We start from the raw sequence: 27,476 nt of genomic DNA on the forward strand, positions 1-27,476 counted from the left end.
ACTTTTGTCCAGAATATGGCCTCTCCGTACAAATAACTATTGTATTCTATATAATTTGTATAGTTAGCGATTTGTATTACTGAAATACTTTATTATAATAAAACATTTCGTTTGCTTTCCTTTAACACCCCGATCCGTTTTCTTATTACGTGTTCATCAAAATATCAATAAATGGACACTGGAGCCTCGCTTCAAATTAAACAGAATCGGTAACCAGCACGATGAAAAAGAAACGGATCTTATTCTTGGGACACCTAATCAGAAAACACCCGAAAATAGAATCATCAAAATTATGGAATAGCAAAACTTACATAAAATGGATTACAGAAATGAAAGAAGGAACTCGAAATTACACTGGAAGATTTGAAGAAAACAGACAAAATTAAGAAATTCAAAGAGAAACAAACTAGATTACAAACGAAAATCAACAAACAATAGGAAGGGTGATTTCAGACCAAGAAAGAAAGTTATGATCCGAAAAAATGAAGAAGTACTGGGCTAACAGGAAACCGAAATACACCTCCTATAAAAATTGACTAAAGTGGTCCAATGTAGATCAAAGAATTTTAAAAAAAAGAAGAAATTGAACACATGAAGAAACGTTCAAGAAATATATTTATTATAAAAAAAAAAAAAAAACGCAACTTGGTAGAAAAGTGGTATTATAATTTTAAACCAAAGATTGCTAAATGCTAAATATACGGTTCTATGGGAAATACTTTATTTAATTTTTCAAGGAAAACCCCATCCAAGTTACATTCTACTCTTGCAGAAAAGTGTGAATAGAAAACAAAACGCTTCCTCCTTCTAAGCATGTTTATATGAATTTTTACTTTAGTTTTATTTGTAAACAGCTCTAAAATTCGTTGTATTTCTTTACGAGATATCCTGTATAAGAAATATTATTCAATAATTTTGACGTACAAAAAAAACAAAGAATGTACTTTATTAAAAAAAAAAAAAAAGAATGATTAACTCAAGTGGATTACCTGTTGTTTGCCCTAATTTTACAATATTTACCGACAGGTTTTGGTTCAGTGAGAATAATTCATACCCTAGTTGTATATATACTATTATGCTATTATATAATATTATACTCTTGTATTTTAATTGTAAACTGAAATCTCCACCGACTTAAATACACACACGCGCGCAGTATTTCCACATTTTCTCCCTCTCTGACACTTCTAGCAGTGGAGCTCGTGCGTGTGTGTATCACAAAAGTCGTTTCAATAGACTTTCACTTATACAATGCTTGAATATAGGGGTCATTTCACTATACAAACTAGAATACGACCTTGGAACAACATTCTGTAGCATCTTTGTTACCATTTCTCTCGTTTACGTCCACATTATATTTTATAGATGAATAATTATTAAAGTAGAAATTAATTTTTTCACAATGAAAAATGTACGGAAATTTATAAAATAATAAAAACGAAGTAAATTTACATTTTTTTTTTTATAAACAATAACAGATATTAATTAATTAGGAGGTAATGAAAATACTTTTTATTAATAACTAAAGAAAAAAGATAGCAAAATATTTCATGATTTTCCCGCCTATTATCAATAAAAAATAAACAGTTACGATCCAAAAAAAAAATATATATATATATAAATACATAAATATACGCAGGTGTACCAACATGATTCTACTAAACTTCATAGGCGTATTTTTCTTATTAAAATAAGGAAGGTTCATACGCTTCGATAGCGAATTACAGCTAATAAAACATTTCGCCTCGATTTTTGCTTCCCTCTGAAATGAACCGCTACTGAAATTCTGGGAAAATAAATTAAAGGGCAAATTTAGTGGTTTCTTAAGGTTTTTGACCTGAAAATTTTTTTAAAATGGGTCACCATTATTCTGTATGAAACAGGGTTTAATAAACAAAAAAAATTGAATTGAAAAACTCAGTTTTTTAGATATGGTGTAATATAACTTTGTTAAATTAACTGTAAACAAATAAGACGTACCGGTGAAATCGATAGAGGATTTAATTCTTAGAAAATAGATGTAAATAAAGTCAATAAAAAATAAATAATATTGCAAGAAAATAATGATTTCTTTAATGGGGAACAATAATTACCAATAATAAAATTATTGAATCGTACTTTTAAACTAAAACAACTTTCTATTATTAAATAAAATTATAAAAATTTTACTTTTAAAACCAAATAAAATAGCTTTTCTGTTGTCTTAAGTTATTTAAATGTTTGATACAGCTCTCCAACATTCCCTATCTAGTGCCAGTTATTTCATTTCGGTATACCTCCTACATACTTCATCCCTAACAATTTGTTTTACATATTCCAAATGTTGCCTGTTGAACAATTTTTTCCTTCTATCTGTCCTTCCAATATTAAAGCGACTATTCCGGAATGCCTTAATATGTGGCCTATAAGTCTGTCTCTACTTTCAGCTATTTTTAAATGCTTCTTTCTTTATCGATTTGACGTAACACCTTTTCATTAGTCACTTTATCCAGCCATCTGATTTTTAACATACTCCTATACCACCGCATTTTAACAGCTTCTAATTCCTTCTCGAGTAATCTGACGGTCCCAAATTTCACTTCCATATACAGCTACGTTCCAAACATATAATTTCAAAAATGTTTTCCTGACGTTTAAAATTAATTTTTGATGTAAGCAAACTATATTTCTGATTGAAAGCTCGTTTCGCCTGTGCTATTCGGCATTTTATATCGCTCCTGCTTCGTCAATCTTTAGTAATTCTACTTCCCAAATAACAGAATTCTTCTACCTCCATAATCTTTACTCTATTTTTATATTCAGTGGTCCATCTTCGTTATTTCTTCTACATTTCATTACTTTCGTTTTGATCTTGTTTATTTTCATGCGGTATTTCTCGCGTAGAACTTCATCCTCGGCATTCATTGTTTCTTCTAATTCTTTTTTACCTTCGGCTAGAATTACTATATCATCAGCAAATCATGGCATCTTTATCTTTTCACCTTGCACTGTTTCTCCGGATCTAAATTGTTTTTTAATATCATTAACTGCTAGTTCTATGCAAAGATTAAAAAGTAACGGGGATAGGGAACACCCTTGACGTACTTTTTTTTATTAGGGCTTTTCTTATGCTCTTCGATTATTACTGTCGCAGTTTGGTTTCTGTAAATGTTAGCAATTGTTCTTCTATCTCTATTCTTGAACCCTAATTTTTTTTAAAACGCTGAACATTTTGTTCCAGTCTACGTTATTATACGTATATCTTTTCTAAATATATAAATGCCGAATATGTTAATTTGTTTTTCTTTAATCCGCCTTCCACTATTAATCTGAGCGCTGAAATTGCTTCCCTTGTCCCTATACGTTTCTTAAAACCAAAATGATCTTCTCCTAATACTTCTACCACTCTCCTCTAAATAATAGCATAATTTATTCTTACATTACACCAACCGTTCAAAATGTCCGGCAACTACCTTACTCTTTTTTCTGTTTAGTCTCTAGAACTACCGTAAGGTATTACTTCAGAAGATGAACGAAGATGATACGTATGAATGTAAATGAAGTGTAGTCTTGTACAGTCTAAGGTCGACCGTTGCATAGATTTGTGGTTAATTGAAACCCGACTAACAAAGAACACCGGTATCCACGATCTAGTACTCAAATCCGTATAAAAGTAACTGCCTTAACTAGTATCTATACCTTAGAAATCTCAGCTTCGACCTGAAAACACATTTTAAAACAAGTTACACAGAAGATAGCATTTTCTAGCGTTTCGTAGGATGTTTTTGATTTCATAAATGGCCCACTTGATTCATCGTAAACGTTCGTTTGCATTTTCTGATTTTTTTCCATATACTAACGTTTTAATACATCCTCGCAAAAATAAATTGAAGGGATTCATATTAGGCGATCTAGCTGGCCAGCCAAAGCTGAGCTCCACCTCGACCAATCCAGCGGTGAAAAAATATTTTATTCAGATAATGAATAACAAGATCGTAAAAACCGGCTGATGCGCCATCGTGTTGGAAATAAATATTTCCAGTTTTTTTAATAAGCGGGTTGATCCTCTAAAGCTATTGACAGCTCATTTTGAAGAAAGTTCAGGTAACCGTTACCTGTCGAAAATGTAAAGTCCGATACCTATTCTTCCACACTAAATATTTAATGAAAAACAGAGCTGGAAATTAGTTTCAATGATTTTCACGATGATTCTCATATGTTTCCAAAAATGTTTATCCCACTTCGAGTAAATTTTTCTTCATCTGTAAATAATATAAGCGATAGAAGCACGTTGGTTTTTAATAACCATCGACAATAATTCAACCGTAGATTATAGGCAGAGAAATACGTGTTAGCATAATTTTTCTGCGATTGTTTCACATGGAAGTACAACAGAACTGCTGTTGTGGGATGCTGTTAGTAAGTAATTTACATCAATTCTCTATCCATTTAACAGATAAATTTTATTTGTTTATTAAAGATTTACCAAAGTTATTTTACTACAAAGCTAAAAAAAACGTGTTTTTTAATTACGTTTTTTTTTTTTTTTTTGTTTATTACACCCTATTTCATTTAAAGTAATAGTAAATCATTTCTGGGACCCGTTTAATTTTCAGCCCAAAATCATAAGAATCATTAAATACGCCCCTTAATTTACACACAAATAGAATTCACAATTTCAGAGGAGGAACAAAAATCGCGGAAAAATGTTTTACAAGCCGTAAATTCTTCTTATCGAAGCCGTTTTCGGACCCATGTTTATACGAGTATTTTTCATTATTTTAACGAGAGAACACGTCTATCAAGTTTTGTACAATCTTCGCGGGACATTTTGTGTATTATATATATATTTTAGAAAATAGGAATAAATTTTAAGAAAGTATTTTCCAAAAATATTCATATATATGTTACGCTAAGTTTTCTTAAGTAAAGTTTTCTCTTAATCTACAACTCTTTCGATAAGTAAAAAATCTTATGTGGCCACCACATGACTTCTTTGTACGCCTATTAAATTACATAAATACATTTTTTTTTTAAATGAAAATTACACAATATTTTATTTCATTATTAATTTCTGATTTTTTCTTTTTGTTATTATTATTGAATTATTATTCATCGTAAAATTTTCTTCGCGTTCAGAAGTTAATAATTATTAATAAATCGATATATTTAAATTTAAAAAAAGGGAAATGAAGTCTGATTCGAACCGATGTGCCTTCCCCTGTAAGATTCAAATATTTCATTAATTACTATTTTATTTAACTGTAACTCTGAAACCGATAAAAAGACGAAAAGTTTACGATACATCGTTGAAAAGTTCTCGATGAGAGCTTATTACATCGGTTAAGAAAAAGTTCAAATGTCAAATATTTTTTGGGTTTTGAGGTTTTTGGACGCTTTTGGTTCTGTCGATTGCAATCAAAAGGGTGCACGGCTAGATGTTACAACAGTCCTAAATCCAAAATTTTTACACTACGGATAATCGTTTTTGAGTAATGCGAGTACCTACGTACAGACATCACCGCGAAACTAGTCAAAATGGATTCAGAGGTGGTGAAAATGGATATTTCCGTTGAAATTTGAACACCGAAATTTTTCGCGATTACAATATGTACAAAGAAGTACAAAAGGAAAAAAAAATTTCAAAAATATTTTCTGCATTTTAAGTCCGGGTTCTACAATTTAAAAAAACGTTTAGTCGTTTGTTGATAGCTCGATCTATATACGATTTTCAAAATATAAAGGGAGATAGAGCTAAGGAAAATAAAAATATATTTAAGTTTAAGAGGTGGGGAATGATTTTTTTGGAAAAAACCTTTTTTGATTATTTATATGTGCATTGTACGTACCAAATTTGTTTTAATAAAGTTTTGTGTAAAATGCCTCTGAATAAAGATGAAATCGGGTTTTTCGAGATATCCCCCACCTTCATAACGATCTTTAAAAAAAAACTTAATACGATCATCGCCCCCGTCAAAAAAAAAACAAATATTTGAGATGAATTTGAAGAAAATCGGATCGGTCAATCCTGTGATATAACGCCCAAAGTAGTGTGACACACGCATACACAGACGTTCAAACATATAATACACTTTTTTACTTCCTTGTATGAAGTAAAGGAAGTATTGTGATCGCGAAAAATTTCGGTTTTCAGGTTTCAATGGAAATATCCATTTTGACTAGTTTTGACGTGACGTCTGTATGTACTTATGTATATATCACACATAATTCAAAAACGATTAGCCGTAGGATGTTGAAATTTTAGATTTAGGATTGTTGTAACACTAGTTGTGCACTCCCCTTTTTGATTCCAATCGAATGAACAAAAGTGTCCAAAAAAAGCCCAAATCCAAAAGGACTTTTTTAACTGCAGTAATAAGTCCTCATCGATAGCTTTTCAACGATATATCGTAAGTGGTAGTTAAGATATAAGTATTCAATTTCTAAATGAAATTTTAATTAATTAAATATTTGGATATTACAAGGGGATGGTATATCGGTTCGAATCCCACTTCATCTCCTTTTTTTAATTTAAATATATTGATTTATTAATAATTAATTATTAACCTGCGATTGTAAAAGTTTTAAGATAAATAATAATTCAATAATAATAATAAAAAAATAAAATATGAAAAAATATCAGAAATTTTAATGAAATAAATTATTATGTACTTTTCATTTAAAAAAATGTGTATATGTAATTTAATAGGATTACAAGGAAGTCATATGGTGTCCACATCGGATTTTTTTGTTATCAATATGAACTAGTTGGACAGTAAAACGTAAAGATTTGCAAAAATTATCCGATGCTCCAGATTCGAAATGAATACCACAGATTTCCTTTGATAAAGTTATTTTAGCTTTACTTGCCGAGGAACTAAAATTAGTTTTTCTTTATATTTAACCCGATCTTTTATATCTGAACAGGTCTACAGAGAACCACGCAAATATCATTTCAATTCCTTCTGTTCTGATTTTCCCTCTTTCTCCTTCAAAAATATTTCGTTCTTTCATTATGCTGAGTTTTTCGTTCCTCTGCATAGCACGTGTTTTTATTTTTTGCAATCACAAGAACCTCTATCCTGCAGATTTTTCTGTAATTTTTTTTCTACTGTAACAATTTTGATTTCAATATTTGCTTTATTTAGGTCTTCCTTTACTTGTTTTATGTACGGTGGTGGAGTTTTATATTTCAAAAATTTATCGGAAGGTTTTTTGTTCAATTTACCTTAATCCGTTCGAATGTCCCACGAAAGTTTGTCTTTTTTTCGGATTGTGAATTTTAATTTTTCTTTTTAATAAATAAAATAAATACGGAAAATACGAGAAAAAGAAATAAGAATAATTAGAAAAATACTAGTTCCGATAAAATATAGAAATACGTTTAAACGTAGAAACAACAATGAAAAAATTATACAAATATAGAAAAAATAATGCGCACAATGAAAAAGCGAAATCACCTTTGGTCATCTTTTCAGCACGGATAAAAATAGATAAAATAGGGAAATATTTGATTTCATTTTTTTATTGTTTTATTCCTAACGCGTAAGTTGCAATCTTTTTAACTTGAAAACAATAAACAATCTAATGCCCCGATGAAATAAGGATGATATTTAATAGAGATATTGTCTTGTACAGAATCAGGTCAACCGTTCCTGAAATGTGTGATTAATTGAAAACCAACCGCCAAAGTATAACGATATCCGATGTATAGTATTCAAAACCGAATAAAAAGTTACTTGCCTTTACTAGGGTTTGAAGTTCACAAATTTCGTTTACAAAAAAAACAATTGATTTGCGTCGATGATTTTGTCCTAAACTTACTCGGTAGATCTTGATTTTTTTTATAATATAAAAACAGAAACAAACTGGATTAAAGCAGTTAAAAAAAAAAACATTAAATTTAAAAAAAATATAATGTAAAATGACAACATAAGTAAAGACACCTTTAAAACAAAAATTATGAATTTCAATAACAAAACATTAGGAAAAGATCAGAAAATGAAACGGTAAGAAAAATATGCGTAGAGAATGAAGAAACACTGAAGAAGAAAGAAAACAAAGTAAAGGAGAAGCGAAAGAGTTTGGAACATGATCTTAATCGGGCAAAATTGGTTTTTCCCGGCTACCCCTAATAAGTCATACAAAACGTATCGGCAATTGAAACGTTAAGAAACATTTTGTTGCGTAGATTTCAAATGAAATGTTAGGTAGATTAGAAATGAAACACTAAAAGTACGGCAAGACAGATGCAACTTGGATGTCAAGGATGGATGGATGAGGAGATTAATTCCCGATTTAAGAATACGGTATAATAGAAGGTTTGGTGAGACGAGTTTTTACCTGACGCAAATTTTATCTGGTCAAGGTAATTTTGAAGTGTATTTGTATAGAATTTTGGAGTAGAGAGTCACCTGACTGTACGTATTGTGCTGAGGAGCGAAATTCGGTTGAACACACCCTCTTAAAGCGAGAGAAAGAGATTCAACAACGTAGTCGGGCTGACATTCCAAATCTGCAGCCGCAGGATATACTCCCGTATATACTGACGTCGCAGAGTAACCGGAGGAAAGTGGAGGAATACTCGAAGAAGGTGCTTCGATGCAAAGATACGGAAGGTAGAAGAAGAGGGTTTTAGTGTAGGGCTGGGTGGACATCCCCGATCGGGAGAGCCGGTATGCCGAGGTGTGCCGGTCCCGAAGATCGATTGAGCATTCCAAGGGAAACTAAGTTAGGGGATACAAACGAAAAGATCCGATACCGGGGGGGGGGGAGAAATCCAGTAATGGCGTACCCCCATTAGAGTGAGCGATAAAGAATGAAAAGATTCAACCGGGGGGCTGACCTGCCATCCCGGACTTACTGCCGGTAGGTAGGGAGGCCCTTTAGAGCAAAGGACACTCTCCTGAGCTGAGTTTTACTTAAATGTATGTCCGGCCCGGGGTGAGTAGAGGAAAAAAGGTAGATTTCATAAGAAAGCTGCCTATTGTAATGGATACCGTGATTCGCCTTCCGGAAAATTTCGACATATCTTTGCGTTTCACAACCTCCAGATTCCAAAACCACTGTCGGTCTAAAGGTTTATATATATTTCACTTTCTTGTGGACAACGATAACTACCGTAATTTTGCGATAATCTCTTTCAAATTGATACATAAAACGACCAAAAATCTTGATCGAGTACGTTAATAATCAAAATCGGACCGTAGAGGTGTAAGTGGGGGCGGACTTTATCGAAAAAACAAAATATCGCTATATCTTTCTTATGAAGTAAAATATCGAGTTCGTTTAAAGTTCCTACTGTTCTTTTGATAAGGGCCTAAAACTCGTCTAAGTAAAGTTTTCTAATATCACCAACCATCGGCCAGGAAAAAAATGTGGTTTTGAAGACAAAAAAAATCATATCTCCCTTAACAGGTACAGTATCGAATCGGTTTAAAGTGGTTGATAGACCTGTAAACATTACCTAAAACTTCTATCTGAAATAATTCTTTATATAACCAACCCTTACGGTAAGGGATGACCAAAACGTTGCTGGAATTGTAAGAAGCTTGTACGTATGTTAAATACGTAAAACATTTTTCATATGCAACCATTATCGTATCGAGTAAATTTGAAGTTTTTCTTAACTTTAAGTAGGAAATTTTTTTTATCTCCTACTTAGCACTGGTGAAATCTACCTCCGTCTTCCGGCCGTGCCGAAAGAGATTTTTTTTGTTCTTTGGGGTCCCTGGGTCGTAAACCGTTTAGAAATGCAAAAAAAAAAAAACGAATATTCCATTTTTTGACTGAGTACCATGTTTTCCTTCTTGCAGCATAGCTTTCGATGTATAACAGGAAATAAAAAATTAAATATCATTAAAATTACTGAAATTAATTAATATTTGTATATATATATATATATAATAACAGATGTCAAGGACTGTTTTTCCTATTTTAAATTTAAAAAATTAATTAATTAGAATAAACAATTACATTTAAAAAGTTGGTAACAATGATGTAAATAAATATTTTCAAAATTAGCTTATAATATTTACCACCGTTAGAGTGATCGTCATTAAAGGATACGTAAAAAAATAAAGAAAGAAGGAAAAAATGGAAGGGTAAATTTTAAATTTTGTAGAGAGGGAAAATTTATATAAGAGCAGAGAGCAAACGACGAATACTTTTACTTTCCGTTAAAAATAAAAGTGAAGTTTAATCTTTTATTTTCTATCCGTTACGTATCGATATACGTTTAACTTAAGAAGTGTGTTTTTTCATTTTTTTATGTTACTTTTTATTATTTATTCGTAATTTATTTGTAATACTTAAACTTCTTTGTTACCTATTACTAATATTACCACCACCGCTACGACACCGCTTTTAATTTCATTTGAATTCATCCAGCCTCGAATCCGGCCAGTTGTACAACCGCATTACTGGTACGCTAGTCGCCTTTTAACTCGTTATTAACTTACCAGAGAGATACCGTCCGCGTTGACGTCGTCATCGCCGTGGTAAGCGCACTTTAAAATCATACATATTTTATATTAATCGGCAGAAAGTAAAATATAATTTTTACATACGCGCGTAAACCTATTTTCTAAAAAAAATAATTTAAAATTGTTTGTATATAGAGAGCGATCGAGATATTTTTTAATCGGTCGGTTTATTTAAAATCGAGACCGGTTTAAAGTCGATTGTTTTTTAAACATAATAATATATCTACCTACCTTATGTAATAGAAATTATTCACTCGTCAGACTGCGATGTTCTCTTTCGATATTAGCAACAACATTACGGAAACCATATACAAGTAACCGACTCGAGAAATTCTGTTTTGTTTTTTGTTTTTTTTTGTTTTTTAACAACATCGCCCGGAACAGGAGCATCTGGGATTTTTCAATAACAGGTATTTATTATTTTTTTTTTTTTAATTTCACAAATATCTACAATCTGTTTACTTATAACAATTAACATAATTATGTCGAATGTTTATAATTTATTTGAAACAGAGAAAGCGTAATGGCAATTAACTTTATATTCGGATTTATTCCGGTTGGCGCACCGTGAAACAGCTATGATAGATTATAATCAGATAATTGCAGCGTATGAAAAAATCCTTGTTGGGGATTCGAACCCGGTACCTACGGTAAAGACGTCTTCCACCAAGATCGGCAATATTATTATTAAAAAAATATTTATTTATTTTTCATAATAATAGTAATATATAATTTTTTTAAATATAAAATAAAAAAACTGTAAACAACTGATTCTCAAACTTTTTCGCTCACCACCCGCACTGAAAATTAAAAATTTTCTATCGCCCCCAAAATGTTTAAACCTACAATCTACTAAAAATAATAATTACTGTTTTTAAGATGCGCTCTTAAAAACAGCAACTGCAATTTTTAAACGCGGCATATCATATTTCTGATTTGATACGTCGCTTAAGATCGGGAGATATGCAGCATCAGTGGCCTTTTCTCTTTAAAGTGGAATATTTCCTTCAAAAAATTCGTAAAGAAATATATAAAAAAGAAGTTAAAATTTAAATCTTAAGCTTTTAAACGATTTTAATGCAATTTACTGAAAAAATTTCGTTTCCCCCACGGGCTTGATCAAACACGAAGAAAAACTTTCAAATTTTAAAATTTTTTCTTCTTTTTTTGATTTGATAATTTTTGAAATCCGAAGTATACCGTCAAAAAGTAGAGTATTCAAACTTTAATTTTATTTATTATTCGTCTCTCTAAGCCTCTCGACTGCAAATTTGAAGTAGTTTTAATACAATCATTTTTTATCATAAAATGCAGGCGTCCCTTTAAATTTGTTTACTACTGTAGTAGGTAATTGATTTTAGTTTGAAATATCAGGAAAACATCAGCGATCGCCTTCCACCACTACCTGAAGGCCCCTAATTTTTTGTGGGCCTTCTATCGTTCCCCCTGAAGTCCACCAACACCCACAAGGGGACGTTATCGCCCATTTTGAGAACGAATATCGTAAACGATATTACTTTTTTTCCGTTTATTTAAATAATCTTAATATCTAATATTTTCTTAATAACAAAAAAAAAAATTAGTATAAGTTTAATTTGATCTTCCTTACTGATAAAAAGCGGTGCAATGGTATTATAATGAAACTTTTCATACAAAATGCTTTCGGTTTGATTCTAGCGCTGTAAAAATGAATATTTTATAACTTATTATAATTTGAGCAAATTAGTCTATAAATTTTAAAATAAATAAATATTACGAAATATTTAAAACTTAAGGTCATAAATGCACCGCCGTACATCAAAAACGTTTTTTAAAAAATTTTATCGAGCGTCTCCGGAAATATTAATCAAAATGCACGTCAAATACAAGAGTACATTATTTACATACATCTTACGAGGACTTCGATATGGTTTCTGTGTTTTTTTTGGACGTAAGAGGTTCTTCTAATATAAATGTTTAAAAAAGAAAAAACCCTGTTATCCAAAATTTTGGACGATCATTAAAAACTATAAAATTCTTTACAGTTGAACTGTTGCCTCAACAGTAGAGATAAATAATAAAATGTACTAATATTTTATAGTACGAATCTGACAAACGTAATTATACGTTAAACTTCTAAGGGTTTAATAATGCATTTATAAGTAATAATTAAATTAAAAAAAAAAAAAAAACACTCTTTAAAAGATAAAAATCATACCGTTGTAATCAATTTACATTTTTTATTTTTTTTTTAAATAACGTTAAAAAAAAGATGTAACCTAATTAAATTAAATGAAAATACGTAAATAAAATCTGGTGTGGACACCACATGACTTCCTAGTCTATTAAATTACATACACAAATTTTTTCTGCACTTCATTTAAATTTACTTCGTTTCAAAGCGAGATACGATCCTCCAATTCTCTAATAAAAGTAGACGGTTACACGATTGCTAAAATATTAGTTTTTATTAACGTCAAATATTTATAAGATTAAAAGTCCCTCGATTATTCTTTAAATAAATTGTTTACCAAATAATCCAGTAATAAAAACTGATTGTTCTAGTTTAATCATTATTAACTTTTATTTATCCGACACACCAGAAATCTTGTGCATGTTATGCGCAAGTAAAACGACTTTCAACAATCACTTTAAATTAAATACAATTGAAACAAGTATTTTTCTGTCAGATAATTAAATAAAATGATTTTTTATAAGAACTTCCAAAGAAAATCCAAAAATAATACGATTCTAAATTATAATATTCAATTAATATTTAATAATCGGATGTTTCACCAAATCTATTACATATAAACATATGCAATAATGCCGATTAAATTATATTTTCGCATTTTTAAAAGTACATACAATTTTATTTCACTAATGTTTTGTTTTTTATTAATCATTGAATTATTATTTATTGTAAAAATTCTTTTACAATCACGGGCTAATAATTATTAAATCGATATATTTTAAATTAAAAAAAAGTTAAAACAAAGAAAAAAAAAAAAAAAAGAAATGAAGTCGAACCGATGTGCCTTCCCTTTAAGATCCAAATATTTCATTAATTAAAATTTTAATTTTAATTTCCATCGAGACCAAAAGGTGCACAATAAGATGTTACAGTGTTAAATCCAAAATTTCAACATCCTACGGCAAATCGTTTTTGAGTCGTGCGTACGTACGTATAGACGTCACGATGAAACTAGTCGATGGATTCAGAGACGGTGAAAACGGATATCTGTTAAAATAAGAAAACCGAAATCTTTCGCGATCGTAATATTTCCTTTACTTCGTACAAGGAAGTAAAAAGTTAAATAGAAATGGAAAAAATTGTTAATACAGCTAGAAAAATGTTTTACTTTCTACAAATTTCATTTTTTAGATCGTTAATTTGAAAAGTACGAATAATATGTCAAATCTAATCGGAGGATCCGGATTAAAGGTTGTAATCTTTTTACTTCTTTGTACAATATGATCGCGAAAAATTTCGGTTTTCAGATTTTAACGGAAATATCCATTTTGACCACCTCTGAATCCATTTTCGGTGTGACGTCTGTACGTACATACCTATCTCGCATAACTAAAAAACGATTAGGCGTAGGATGTTGAAATTTTGGATTTAGGACTGCTGTAACATCTTATCGTGCACCTCCCCTTTTGATTGCAATGGACTGAACCAAAATGTCCAAAATTCAAAAACGTTTGGATTTTGGACTTTTTCTTAACTGCAGTAAGAAGCCATCATCGAGAGATTTTCAACGATAAAACAAAAGCGGTACTGATTTTCTTCGGTTCCGGAGTTATAGCCAAATAAAATTTTAATTAAAGAAATATTTTGATCTCACATAGGGAAGACAAACCGATTTCAATTCGACTTATTTCCATTTTTTTCTTTTAACTTTTTTTAAATTTAAATATATAGATTTATTAATAAGTATTAACCTGCGATTGTAAAAAAGATTTTACAATAAATAATAATTCAATAACAATATATATAAAAAAATACGAAAAAAAAAACAGAAGTTATTAACGATATAAAATTTTATATATGTAATTTATTAGGCGTACAAGGAAGTCATGTGGTGTCCACATCAGATTTTTTATTAAAATAATCAAAAATGAAATAAAATTTCAACAAAAAAAATTGATAGTCGTTTGTGAATTTTTAAACGTTGAAATTTTCCCTGAAAAAAATGAGATATGATAATGGATGTCCAAAATTGTTAAATATCATTAAAAATTAAATTTTTAAGGGATGGGAAAATTAATACGCTTCTCAAAAAATATTCAATTTATTAACAAAAATATAATTATTTAATTAAAATAAAAAATAATAATAGATGTTTCTAAACATTAAATACTTTTGTAAATTAAAAAACCTTTTATTTATGTATTTATTTATTTCTTTTTCAAAAAAAATTCTTTCGTTCGACCGTAATAGTTTTCTTTCTCATATCTTTTGTATAACTTGAGTAAAGGATTCTTTCTTAATACAAAAAACATAATTAGAAGATTAAGAAGCCGGCAAAAGGGTTCGAATCCCTTGAAATACAAAATGGCAATTTCATCTCGTTTTTCTTTCTTCTAACCTCCGGGTCTACCGTTAGATATCGCTTTACAAGATGACGAATGATTTGAAGCGTGTGTGAAAATTCGATGTCTGAACGGGATTCGAACCCGGGACCTCCAGATGAATTTAATCTCATCCTCTGAAGAAAATAACTAACGGTAGTCCCGAAAGAAAAAAAAAAATTGAAATATTATTGGTCACGTATAAAAATTACTTTAGGTCTGTTCTCTTGTTTTTTAGACAAAAAAAATTTATAACGTTACATATTCGAGAGCCGATTTATTTTGCCAAATTTCAAAATTAAATGAAAAATCGTTATCGAGATATTTACACGCTTAATCTATTGACTTTAAAATAAAATCACGTAATTTTTTTTTTTAATATTTTTTCCCTATTTTAAGTAATAATAAAGGAAACTTTTATAATACACGAGAAAAATATGAAAAAAGGTTTGGCCCCTCGATCGTTTAATTTAAAATCGGTTCCGACAGGATATATATAACACAATCCAAGAATTATCTAAAATAAAAAAATTACTCTAACTTCGAGTAAAATTTTGAACATCCATGGTGATAGTATCTATAACCGCTCTGTTGATCGACTGTAACAAAAATATTTAGTAGTATCAATGATTTGTAGAAAACATCATAAAAATTCAGTTTGAAATCGTCAATCAAACGAAAATTGATAAAAAAACATGTGATGTGGACACATATGTCTTCCTTGTACGCCTATTAAATTACATATACACATTTTTTTTAAATGAAAAGTACATAAAATTTTATTTCATTAATAACTTCTGTTTTTTTATTGTTATTATTGAACGATTATTTATTGCAATTTTTTTTTAAATCAGAAGTTAATAATTATTATGAATAAATCGATATATTTAAATTTAAAAAAAAAGGAAATGGATTTAAACCGATGCGCCTTTCCCTTGTAAGATCCAAATATTTCATTAATTAAAATTTTATTCGGCTACAACTCTGAAACCGATGAAAATAAGTACCGCTTATAAGCGGTACTTATTTTCATCGTAGTTAAAAAGCTCTCGATGAAGACTTATAACTGCAGAAAGCTATATCAGAAGTTAACGAAATAAAATTGAATGTATTTTCATTTTCAAAAAATGTATATTTATAATTTAATAGGCGTACAAGGAAGTCGTGTGCTTTCCAAATCAGACAAACGTTTACAGAAAACATTTTACAAAGAACTTTATTAAAGCAAACTTGTTACCCGTAATGCGATCCAATATTTTTATCTTCAAAAAAATCAACCCCCACCTATTAAAAATGAAATATATTGTTTTTAGTCTTTTAGTGAATCCCCCTTTTGGTTTAATATTTTTCAAAACATTTTTGAAAGTTTATACTTTATACATAGAACTATCAAGAAGTGTGTATAATTATTTTAAAGTTATAGACCCCGGACCTCAAATGTATAAAATTTTATTTTTCTTATTTTAGCCTTTATCGAAGGGGGAGAAATTCAGGGAAAACTTTACTTCTACTAATTTGTTAAGCTTAACTTATACCCGAATATTTTTACAAAAGGTTTTCTTAAAATTTATTTCCCGCTTATAAAAAGTATTTATTCTGTTTTTTCCTCTATCGTTTTTATTTTTTTATTATTAATAAATGGGAAATTTACGCAATAGCTTTTTTAAAAGTTAAAAAAAACGGTGAAATGTGATATAAGCTTACGAATGATAAATTCTTGCAGCGATTGAAAAAATACCATTTATTTTTTGGGGGGGATTCGAAGCTGGGATTTAACGGATTAAAGACAAAGATGGTGCTACTTCGCCGTGAAATTTCGTTATAAACACGATTCGTTTTTAAGTCTTAATTTTCAACCGATAATTTTTTAATTTAAATAGATATTTATAAAAATGCATTCTTAAAATTAAATAATTTTCTGTGGTAATATATGTATTAAGGTTGGTTTCTTAATAGAAGAAAAAAACCACAAATATTTACGCTATATAAATAAACTGGTGGTTTTAGTAACCGGTTTTACTTATTATAAATTGTAACGGTTACAAAATAAAAGAATAATAATTAAACAGTTATTTGATTACATTGTTTTAAATTTAGTTAAAATATTTTCCTTTTTATTGTACTATTTCGTAAGTTATGAAATAGTACTTTCCCTTAATGAAATTATAAAACTAAAAGTTTGAACTTGAAATACATGTTTATCTAAGAAATAACTGAATTAAAATAAGACGAAACACGCGAGTAATTAACCTTTAGTTTTCATTCAAACTATTCTTTTTTAAATTGTTAAATATATCTTTAATTTATTGTATACAAGGTGATCCTTTGAAAGGCTTTACTACATTTATTATTCAACGGCTATCAGTCCCATCGTATTTTTGCTTGCAGGCACGTATACCGCTCTCGGGGGAGAACCTTTTGAAAATTACGTTCAAAGGGGTGGAACCCACCTTCTTCGCTACACGGATCCCGACTCAAAAATCTTAAACGGTAACGGTAACATTTAATTACATTTATTTTTGTTTTTATTCGAATTTAGTTTTAAATCGTATTTATTTTATTCTCCGTATGGAAAAAATAGTTCGGTCGTTTCTTCTTCCAGATTGTAAGTCATTTTAGCGAGAAAAATTCACTAAATAAAAAAATGAAAGGCCAAACGATAGAACAACAACGCAAACCAATTTTAACTAAAAAACACAACAATTTAAATAAAACACGATGATGAAATAAAAACAATAAATACTTTACGTCAATAAATACGTACAATATCAAATAAAAACAAATTGCAAAAATTTACCATAAAAACTAAAATCTCAATAATCGGCAGAAAATTATAATCTGTTATAACAAGGTAATCTGTTTTTCAACAAGTCGCTAGCAAAGAAGGAGGTGGTACCTTATTAATGGTTTTTTGTATGTTTAACTGAGGCTGTGTTTACCGGTACGTTTTTTCAATGCTGGAAAAACCTAAAACCCATATTTTTAACAACAACAAACGATTTCAGTTATAATGCTTTGGGTCAATAACACTGTATTCCAACGTAACGTAAAAAAAATACATTTTTACTGATAACATCAATACCGGTGAACCAATTTATATTTTATTTGTACCAAATTACTTGTCATTCAAAGGGCCTTCCGATGAGGTGTTACAAGGTACATCGTCTCGATTAAAAAAAAAAACAATTTCAAGTTTTGAAATTTTGGAAAACATTTAAGGGCGAACGTTTGTGTTGGGAATTTAAAAAAATAATTTTCACGGTTTTAATATATAAATTATGTTTATTAAACGGTTTGAAAAGTAATATCACGTAATTTTATAGTTATTTTTGTCGGACTGAAATTTAAAAAAAAATACTACCCCAAACGGTTTTTCGCACCTACTGAAGGAAGGGATGGGCAGATTTTAATTTCCTTTTTACCGAAATTCATTATTTTTTTCGGTTTGTCAAATAACGTAATTGAATGTTACTATTGCCGTTAAAGATTTTTGAGTCGGGGTAGGTGTAGCGGACAGCCGGCCTCCGTGGTGCGAGTGGTAGCGTCTCGGCCTTTCATCTGGAGGTCCCGGGTTCGAATCCAGGTCAGGCATGGCATTTTCACACGCTAATAGTTATTCATCTCATCTTCTGTAGCGCTACGGTGATCCCGGAAGTTAAACAAAAAACAAGGAGGTGTAGCGGAGGGGGTGGGTTCCACCCCTTTGAAAATAATTTTCAAAAGGTTCTCCCGAGAACGGTGTACATGCCTGCAAACATAAATACGATGGGACTGATAGCTGTTTAATAATAAATGCGGTAACTTTTTGAACAAATGATCAACCGGTATATAATATACTATAAAAAGCGAAGAGTATATTAATTGTTTTTCGAGGTTTTGAAAATCTTGACGTTTCATAATCCTCTTTAACCAAAAAAACAAAATTTTAATTTTAAAATTTCTTTGTGAAAGAAATATACACATCGCATCACGAAGTTGTCCCGGGATTTTCATACCCTATTGTACTTCATATAAACATATTCCTTAAAATGATTCGTTTGCGAGTTACGGCTAGCGGAAGATTTAACTCGGATTTCAGCTACCTCGGTGAGGTTAGGTCGTACTGAAATTTTAAGGACTTTAATTAAGGGATAGAAATAGTGTTTTATTATGGTTGATGACCTGAAAAAAGTCATTTTTCAGCTTTATAAAGAATTTGTTTGAGATTTTCCGGTATATTTTTTATGGTAAGAGCATATTTGTGAAGGAAGCATTGCGTCCATTCCGCTCTTGGTATAAGACGATCTTTTAATTTTTTCTGAAATCCACTGTTGTTTCATATTATCGCATTTGTAACAACGGTACATACAGTAATACGTTTTGTCCAATCTACGTTATAGTTTTTAGTAGCTTCATTAAAACATCAAAAAGAGATTATCCTGTTGCATGAGCGTTACCATATGAATGGTAACACTCATTCCAGCGGGATTGGCAAAAACTTTCCATCAACTTCTTTGTTAAAGCAAGATATAACTAAAAAAAAAAATAAAAATATATATCGTCATTTTTTGGGAAAAGTTTGAATATTAAATAAAATTTTTGGTAAAATTTTAAGGAAAACGTTTTCCTTAGTTGCTCCAGTAAAAATTTGGGATTTTATTTCAACCAAAACACCCCCAACCCTTTTTTCAATTTTTATACAAAATTAATACTTTTTCCCCTCGAAGGTAGTAACTGACTACTAAGTTTGAAGAAAATCGGTCAACGGGCTGCAGAGTTATAAAATCAAATACAGGACAACATACATACGCACAAACGTCCCTCTGATAAAAATAGAATTTTTTGACTTTGGAGGATTGGAGTAGATTTTTTATAATTTATTTTAATTTACTTTTTCTGTTAAAATTTATAAGATTATTATTTTATAACGTAATTTATGTTATTATTAACTTTTCCCGAATAAATAACTCTTCTTTTTCCTGTTCAACCTCCGGTAACTACCGTTCAGATAATACTTCAGAGGGTGAATGAGGATGATATGTATGAATGTAAGTAAAGTGTAGTCTTGTACATTCTCAGTTCGACCGTTCCTGAGATGTGTGGTTAATTGAAACCCAACCATCAAAGAACACCGGTATCCACGATCTAGTATTCAAATCCGTGTAAAAATAACCGACTTAACTAGGACTTCAACGCTGGAACTCTCGATTTCCAAATCGAATAAATAACTGAAGTGACATATTAATGAAATGGAATCATTTAATTATTACTAGGGAGTGGTAAATTTGAGTCTATAATCGATTAAAAAAAAAAAAAAAAAAAAATTCTCATCCTTCTTTTATGGGGATCTGATCTGAATACGAATGTAACAGTTTAAAAACGAAATTAAACATCAATACCACCTATTCAGAAATCATTATACCAAATTTCATCAAAAATCAGTACACCCGGTCAAAAAACATTGGTTAAAAACAACAAGCCAATATACACACGCGTGTGCGCACATATATATCCAAATGTGTGACAAAGTTCTCCCGGAAGTTTCATAATATATTCTAGTCGTAAAAATAATGGAAAAAATTCATAAAAATACGTCGTAAAATGTTTTGTTTGCGAGTTACGGCTAGCGAATGATTTCGCACGGATTTCAGGTACCCCGGTGAAACGAGGTCATACTGAAATTTTTAGGACGTTAATTAAGCGGAAGAATTAGTGATTTCTTATGGTTATTATCTGAAAAATCGAATAAAATAGATTCCAAAACCGTATCGGCAATAGTTTTAGAAATAACATAATTAACGTGCACGACGAAGAACGTTCGGAAAAGCCGCCGATAATCACCGAGGACTTGTTGAAACGCGTCGATGATAAAATCAGAAAAGATCGTCGCTCAACGATTTACGACCTGACCCTTCTTTTTAATGATGTTTCAAAACCTGTTATCGGTCGAAATGTTCATGACATTTAGCCTTCAGGAAGGTTTGTGCACGTCGGGTGCCGCGCGTCTTAACGGACGGTTACAAAAAAATCGGAACGTGATCCGCTTTGGAATTTTTGATGCGCTACACAGAAAAAAAGATGAGTTTCTTAATTCGATCGTTACCGGCGATGAAACGTGGATTTAGTATTACAAGCTAGAGAGAAAACGGCAGTCAAATGTATGGCGTCATCGAAAACCAACCGGACCGACAAAGGTTAAGCCGCAGCCGTTTGGACGCAACCTGATGGCCACAGTCTTTTGGGACCGGTTCGGGATACTGCTGATCGATTTTATGCCGCGTACGACTATAAATGCAGAAATTCCTACTGCAAAACTCCGTGTAAGTTACGGCGGGCCATTCAAAATCGGCGATGTGGGCGGCTGACCGACGGGGTCGATAATGCACGTCCACATGTTGCGGGTCCGACACGTGATTTACTGAGATCTTTTGGATGGGAAAATTACGATTTTCCACCATCTAGTCCGAACTTACCTCCTTCTCATTACCATTTATTTAGATTTTGAGTGGTAAGCGATTGGATGGACGATGAACTTAAAAATGCTGTTAATCAATGGCTAAATGGACTGGCGGCAGAAGAATACGACGTGGGTATATTGAAGCCGGTGTATCGCTACGATAAATGTCTTAATTAATGTGGAGATTATATAAAGAATTAGTATAATGTATGTAGCTTAAGATAAATAAACAAATATATATAGTTTTTAAGATAAATATTTTTACAATGAAACGGTCTTTACTTTAGAGATAACCTCTCGTAAACTATTTTTCATGACGCTTAGTACAGTATATAGTATCCAACTCAGACTGTTTTCATAATTACAATACGTTAATTCCATTAACATTAGCCAATTTTTTGCGTACCGGTTGGTTTGTTTTACAGAAATATTTACTATGAAACTTCATTACTGCATCTATTTGTGTATGAATTTATGTTTGTTGATATTTTTACTCGTATAACAGAAAAATAATACAATCGCTAATCCGATGAGTAAATTAAAGACTGTTCTGTAACCGCCATTAAATAAATAATTAACCCGAGCGATACAGACACAGCAGTTAGGGACTACTAGCTATTTAGATCGCGGATACCGGTGTTCTTTGTCGGTCGGATTTCAATTAACCACACATCTCAGGAACGGTCGAACTGAGACTGTACAAGACTACAATTCATTTACACTCGTACATATCATCATCCTCATTCATCCTCTGAAGTAATACCTGAACGGAATTCCCGGAGGCTAAACCGAAAAAGAAAGAAAGAAAGGTTTTGCGAGTAGTAGCGAGATAATAAACTCCCGTTATCCTTGCGTTCCGTTCCAAAAGCCTGATTCCATAATGATTCTCCCATCGTGCGAGCATCGACACATTTGCAAAATTTTACATTTAATCCGAGTTGCCCTGGTAACAAACTAAGTAACATTTTGAGAACGCCCGACAATCTTATTATTTCCGGTATAAAATTGTAAATGAAATTGGAATTATAATTTTAGTTAATAAACGTAGTCGACACATGTTTTACTTCTGCGTAGGATTCTTTACGTTACACTACACGATTGATTCGCAGACGTTTTCGCCCACCGCCTACATTGAGAATCAAACATTTTCTAGCGCTCCCCAAAATTTTTAAACTTACCATCTATTAAAAATAATAATTGCAATCGCTGTTTTTAAGTACATCTTAAAAACAGTAATCGCAATTATCGTTTTAAAACTTGGCATATCCTATTTATGAGTTGAAACTTTTAGTTAGAAATGTCAGGAAAACATCACCCGTCGCCTGTCTAGACTGCCAGAACGACCTCAATTTTCTGTTGCACTTCTACCGAATCCCCCCTCCCACCATGAAGGCCTCCAGCGCCTACAAGGGGGCGTTATCGCCCACTTTGAGAACGAATGCGCTAGAGTAACCGGTAGTCTACCGGTGAAAATAGTCATCAGAAAATGGGCTGATTTTTGAAGCCGAGAGTTGTAAGATTTGAAACCTTGTAAAGGGAGTTGCTTTTAATGATTTGAATTTTAGACTATGAATACCGGTATTCTTTGGTAGACGGGATTCAATTAACCACATGTCTCGGGAGAGATCGACTTGAGTCTGTCCCAGACTTACCGGTATATTTATACTTACAGTAAATTACATCGTAAGCTACGTCAGGCCTGACAAACCGATAGCCGTAATTGTATTTGCTTATTTACACAACCATACCCGGTAGTAGCAAGAAAACCGGTTGGAGAAATGTATATATATATAAATGGGTAACAAGCACTCATACTCAGCACTATCTTTCTATAAAAAAAAATAAATAATTTCCTTCCTTTTAGTACATATTCTGTTTGTATCATTTATATTTTTCTAAGTAAAATAATTATTTGTAATTTTATTCTTTTCTTGTAAATTCAGTCTTTATATTATTAAATAAAAGCATATTTAATTGTTTTTTTTTTTAATTATTTAATTTAGAGAACCAATAAATGAAATTTAAATAATTCATCGGGTGACATAGTTTACTTCATTAAATCTATGTATATATATATTAGCAGACCCGGCAATGCTTCGCTATTTCTAGATTTAAGTATATATATATATATATATATACAAATAAATTAAATGAATACAATCGAAAGTTTGATAAAATATTAACAAAATCAACATTATGGAACTTCACAAAATTTAACCTTTCCTTTTACGCTTTACCCTCTTCCCTTTCCTTTTTCCTAATTTCCTTTCCCCATTTTCATTCTTACCATTTTCCCATTTCCCCTTTTCCTACCGCTATCATTCCCATTTCTCTTTCCCTTGTTTCTCTTTTCGCCTTCTTGTTTCTCCCTTTCTTTTTTATCCTTTCCCCTTTCTATTTCCTTTTCACCGTTTTCTCCTTTATTATTTTTTCCTTTTACCCTTCGATTTTTCCCTTTCTATCTTTTACCCCCGCGCGTAAATCGGTTCACTCGTTTTTGAATCTACAACGAACACACATATCAGAAACATTGAAATGGAATCGTAAAATATTTAGTATAGCGTATGTTGTTTTTACGTCCAACAGATATCGCTGTTTTTAAAAAAAAAGCATGTTTTTACCTGTCACCGGTGTGATATCTTAGGTACATAAAAACTCGCGCGTATTCGAATGCAACGTTGTGTCAAAATGTCAAAGCAATCGATGAAGAATTTTCAGAGATATAAGATTTTGAATAAAAGAACATTTATATATATATAAATATATATTATATAATATATATATATAAATATATTTATATTTATATATATATATATATACACATATATACATGTATATATATGTATATGTATATATACATGTATATATATATATATATATATATATATATATGTCTAAAAAGATTTTATCAAAGATAAATCAAAGAATTCTTTGATATGTATAATTAAGGACCCCTAAGTATACAAATAAAAAATCTAATTCGGCAAAAAGTTTTTATTTATTGCGTGGACTGTTTTTATGTTTTTCTTCAACACTCTCGATTATCCTGTTGTCCCGATACCCGGTCGCTCTCTTATTCCAAAATTCGAAAAAATTCATTTATTTTCTAGCATGCTGTGTGCTAACATTTGCATAAAAAAGATGTACGCCGGATTGTTCGGTTATCCGTTATTTTTCCGAAATTCAGTTATATCTCTGGAACGGTACTAACAATTTTAAAAATTAAAACAATGTATTATTTGCTAGCAGTACAAACCTAACGTTTGCATATAAAAAAATATTCTCGATGATCCGGTTGTCCGATTATCCGGCGATTCTCTTATTCCAAAATTCAGTTATATCTCCGTAACGGTACGACCAAGTAATTATTTATCGATATGCGAAATAAAAAGATATGTTTTCGATCGTTATCGGTTATCAAATATTTTAAAATTTCTGTTTTTTTCTTTTTAAATAACATTAAAATGAAACATCATATAAACAAGGGGAGATCCAGTCAAATGAACACCTGATGTTTGACTGCCCTACTCTTGAGGGGGACACAGACCGGGCCACCCTGCAACTTAGTGGTCACAGGGAAAATTGGCCACTCACAAGCGACGAATCAATGTGGCGATAGCCGCGTTATCAGACTTCCTTGATGCGGTTGCTATGTTCAACCGACATCAACAGTTTACTTAAGGGAAAGACCACACTGCTGTCGGAAGTTAACCTAGAGAAATATGGCTGACCACCAGCCAATTAAGGCTCCAAGCGCTTTAATATGGTGGAAAGGTACTTTGTGGCATTCAGTGATCTAGGCGTGGCAGTGGACTGCTGTCTAGACGAAGTAAATTTCAATTTACGGATGGCATATATATTTTTAGTAGTTGACGGGGTGCGCCTATCCATTTTAGTAAATATGTGACAAGCGAGCAGTCGGGACGCGTAAGCCGGTGGTGTATGGCACCGCACTTAGTCCGCTCACGCTGTTAGGTAAGCTCTAGGAGCTATTTAGGACACTGCTGGCTAAACTGTTTCGTGGCTCAGTAGCCGTTTGTGGGACAGACATTCGGTCTTATGCTTTAGGGCGACCGAATGGGGTGATGGATACACAAAATAAAGTACAATTTTGTTCTGGTATTAAAAATAAATTATGTATCGTAAAAAAAAATTGTCTCACTTGACGGAGATTTGAACCCAGACCCTTCCGTCTGAAAAACACATGCTATTACGTCACGGAGGTCGACTGTTTTATCATTCAAACATTATTTTTCATTTATCAACCCTAATGTTCCGGAGATAATTCTGTCATATACAACAATAATTAACGATATATTACAATTATATTCAAACAAAGATAATGATAATTTATTTTTAATATATAATTCAGCCAAGGTTATTATAAAAATAATTAAAATACTACGCTAAATTTCCGGTTTAAATATAATTTTATTTGTACTACAACGTATTTTTTATTTATCGTAATTAAATTCTACTAAAAAAAAACATTATTCCTTCCTTTTGTGCACGAATAAATATTATTTTTACGTCATTCTGATGTCATAGGGTAAAGATTATATAAAAATCACCAGCAGACCAGTAGTCCATCGATAAAAAAAGAATCTTCTTTATCACCATCATGGCATTATAAACAAGAGAAAGTGTTATGAGATTAAACAAAAGTTTAACCGGTCGATGACGTCATCATACAACAAAAGGGATGAAGAAAAATATTTTAATCAAGATTTTTCATAGGTAAAAAACGTTTTTTTTTTTAAATCTGGTGTGGGTACTACATGAGTTCCTTGTACACCTATTAAATACATATACACATCTTTTTTTAAAAGTACATAAAATTTTATTTCATTAATAACTTCTGATATTTTTTCTATTTTTTTTTTTTTTTATTATTATTTATCGTAAAGACGTTTTTACAATCAGAGGTTAATAATTATTAATAAATCAGTATATTTAAAAAAAAGTTAAAAAAAGGACATGAAGTCGAATTTGAATCGATTTACTTTCCCTTGTAAGAAGCAAATATTTCAATAAATAAAATTTCATTCGGCTATAACTGTGGAAACGACGAAAATAAGTACCGCTTATGATATATCAAGTTCTTAATGCATGCTTATTACTGCAGTTAAGAAAAAGGCTTTTTTGGACACTTTTGGTCCAGTCGATTGCAATCAAAAGAAGAGGTACACAACTAGATGTTACAACAGTCCTCGATTCAAAATTTCAACATCTTACGGTTAATCGTTTTTGATTTATGCGAGATACATGCATACGTACGTACAGACGTCTCGCCAAAACTAGTCAAAATAGATAAACGGAAAGTCAGAATGGATATTTTCGTTGAAATCTGAAAAACCGAAATTTTTCGCGATCACAATAATCCCTTTACTTCGTACGAGGAAGTAAAAAAACTCTTCTCATTAAATAAATATAAGTTTTTTTTAAACGTGGGTTGCGTAACTTTATGAACACTGAGTATACATTTGATTATTTGAAATAATATTGCTTGCTAATATATATATATAAAACTACCAACAAACGTTGTCGTTATGCAATTAATTCACTGTCTTGATATGATTTACAAAATACGTATACATTACCGATAACTTCATAAAAAGTGAAATAGAGATACTTTGAATGTAACAAAATTACATTAAATAAATGAAATCCTTCAGTATTTATTGTTTTATTACTGTTTATTTTATTATCTACTATTATTATTATAAATTTACTTTCTCCGACTGTTGAACAATAATTTTCTGATTTTTTTCTCGTTTTAAACGTAATACTATATATAATATACAAATGCTATTAAAAAAAATTAAATTCCTGCGAAGTTCTGGGGAAGAATTTAACGAAAATAATTAATCGTACAGAACCGTACCTGAACCCAACCGAAACGTAATACACCACATAACTACTTGAACGACGTGAAACAAAATTAATATATAAACAAATATAAAGTGCTGCACCACAAAACAATGTGATGCAATGTGATGTCCACCACAATGCAGTTGTGTAAT

General features: G+C 31.0%; 2 protein-coding genes across 3 annotated transcripts in view; one reads left to right on the forward strand and one right to left on the reverse strand.

Moving 5' to 3' along the window:
• Positions 1-27,476, reverse strand: part of LOC142332727 (very long chain fatty acid elongase AAEL008004-like) — a 392,025-nt gene that overhangs the window by 275,618 nt on the left and 88,931 nt on the right. The window lies entirely within an intron of this gene.
• The window catches only part of LOC142332728 (very long chain fatty acid elongase AAEL008004), a 136,241-nt gene continuing 118,934 nt past the window's right edge, over positions 10,170-27,476 (forward strand). The window contains exon 1 of one of the 2 annotated variants that reach the window (XM_075379324.1): positions 10,170-10,873. The gene's annotated coding sequence lies outside the window, so the exon portion shown is untranslated. The remainder of the gene's footprint in view (positions 10,874-27,476) is intronic. The other variant, XM_075379325.1, reaches the window with a different exon arrangement.

This window comes from Lycorma delicatula, chromosome 12 (genome assembly GCF_047948215.1).
Source record: "Lycorma delicatula isolate Av1 chromosome 12, ASM4794821v1, whole genome shotgun sequence".
Classification (NCBI taxonomy): domain Eukaryota; kingdom Metazoa; phylum Arthropoda; class Insecta; order Hemiptera; family Fulgoridae; genus Lycorma; species Lycorma delicatula.